Below are 2,346 nucleotides of genomic sequence, written 5' to 3'. Positions count from 1 at the left end.
AAACCAAAAAGCTGTGTTCTCTCTCTCTCCTCACTCAGAAAATTCAGAATCTTTCTCCCTCTCTCTCACGTAGCTTTCTTCTTCCTTTCTCACCCACCATTGTTGCCCAACAAAGCTCCAACCTTTGGTCACCATTTCTGCTCCAAATCGCAAAAGGAAGGCATTTTCGGAGTCGTGAAGCGCATCTCTACATGTGGGACTTTGAAATTTCAGGTTTGGATAGACTTCTTCTCACCTAAATTTTCGTGGGTATTGGGTTTTGGGAGATATGATGGGTAGTTTTACTAGGTTTATGTATTGTGGTAGTTATTGGTGAAGGAATTTGTTGAAAGCATGTTGAACTTGCCATGTTTGGTGTGAGTCAAGCTTACCCATTCTGTTTTAGGGTTTTTATGATGATGCTTGTGATGTTTATGTGCTGAAATTGCTGATGGAAAACTGCTAGGGATGAAGGGTAGAGTTAATCTAGGGTTAGAAAGTGAGAATGTAGTGTTATGAGTGGAAAAGTGTGATGCTTTGAGGGTTTGAAAGGCTAAATCTGGATTCAGTAGAAATTGGAGGTTAAAGTGAGTTAGTCCTAGTTTGAAATGTCATTTAGGACTTATGAGAAAGCTTGGGCTGTGCAAGAGAGAAAAACAAAAGACCAAAGTGAAGGCAAGAGCCATTTCTAGGGTAAAATTTGGGTGTTGAGGAGTCAAATTTTGATTTGGTGGAATTTTAGGCGTAAAACCAGTTTGAACAAGTTTAGATTAAGGTTATAGACTTGTGTGAGGTGAGAGTTTGCTCCAAATTTACCCCATTCTCATTTTCACTTCTCAAACCTTGAAAATCCACTAAATTGAGGGGTTTTAGATACCTAGATTTTGAGTTGCTTTGGTCTAAAGCTTGTACTTGGTTTAGACATGATTTATACATGATTTAGGACTTGTAGGATTCAATTTGGGCAAAATTGGATGAAGGCAAGATGGATTTCGAAAATCTGCACTTTATGCAGAATTTTGCTGTCAAATATGTGCAGCAGAATTTTGGACTGTGCAGAAAATGCTTGTGTATGGCTGGTTGTGGAAAGGGTAGTACATATTGGGTTCTGGACATTTGCTAGCAGATCCCAACGGTCAAAATGTAGACTTATGTACTAGAGACTTCCATTAAAATTTTCGAGTCGATCCAACGGTGAACGAATTGGAACGAAGGAAATGTTACTGGGGTCTTTAAGTAAGGAAAGCTGTGATATTGAATTGTGTTTTGGGCAGAGTTTTCTGCCTCTGCCCTGTTTTCTTGGTTGTGTTAGTTCATGATGCTTGGATGTTGAATTACTTGGATGTTGTGAAAGCTTGGGAGGATTGATGGGGACCCGGTGTTGAGAGGAACGAGGATAAGGGCTACGTGGGAGTACGTGAGCTCAGTGAAGGTGGGCAACTGGAGATGGTGGGTTTATGTGTGATTTGTGGATGTGGAGTGTTGACTCGCACCATCGCCCGACCGCCACCTAGTACCACATGTGATGGATACCCCATAATCCTACAAGCTTGAGATGAGGAAGTGGGGAAGGGTGAGACTTCCTACTTTTATTCGTTGACCACAGAGTGGTACCTGGAGATATGTCGCGGGGGTCAAGAGACCTTGGGGACGTCAGGTGGGGTGCTATTGCCCAAAACCAAGCTTGACCAATCCCGACCCAACCCGGGCATAGTCAGTCAGTGAGAACCTGTGATGTACCTAAACAGGCGAGCTCTTGGCAGTCAACCGATAAAAGAACAAAGACCACAAAGCAAGGGGGCTTGTGTGGTGGCTGGCCAGCTGTGAATCTTGTGTGATATATGGGATATGGCCTCTGTTAATCGATTACCAAGGGTGGGTAATCGATTACAAGGATTAAAAGTGAAGACAGGAAGCTAAGATGGCCTCTGGTAATCGATTACCAAGGCTGTGTAATCGATTACCAGGCTTAAAGATGGGATCAGGAAGTCGAGATGGCTTCTGGTAATCGATTACCAAGGGGTGTAATCGATTACCAGGCTTAGAAATGGAGACAGTAGGTGGTGAAGGCTCTGGTAATCGATTACCAGGTTGTGTAATCGATTACATAGAGTAACAAGCCACTGGTAATCGATTACCAGTTATGTGTAATCGATTACACAGTGCATTTTACAGGTTTTCATGTTCTGAAGCTGTGTAATTCGTGTTTGGCCTCTGGTAATCGATTACCAAGGCTGTGTAATCGATTACCAGAGATGAAAAGCCTTGAGGTACACCTTTTAATTGTGTGTAGTGGTTATGGGACACTTTGTGTTGCTATTGTAGCTAGAGCTCTCGTGAAAGAGTCTATCCCTTTCCTTTTTATTT

The sequence above is a fragment of the Glycine max genome, chromosome 3, assembly GCF_000004515.6.
Source record: "Glycine max cultivar Williams 82 chromosome 3, Glycine_max_v4.0, whole genome shotgun sequence".
NCBI classification, from domain to species: domain Eukaryota; kingdom Viridiplantae; phylum Streptophyta; class Magnoliopsida; order Fabales; family Fabaceae; genus Glycine; species Glycine max.
The sequence above is the reverse complement of the archived record's forward strand: the minus strand, read 5'-3'. Positions refer to the sequence as shown.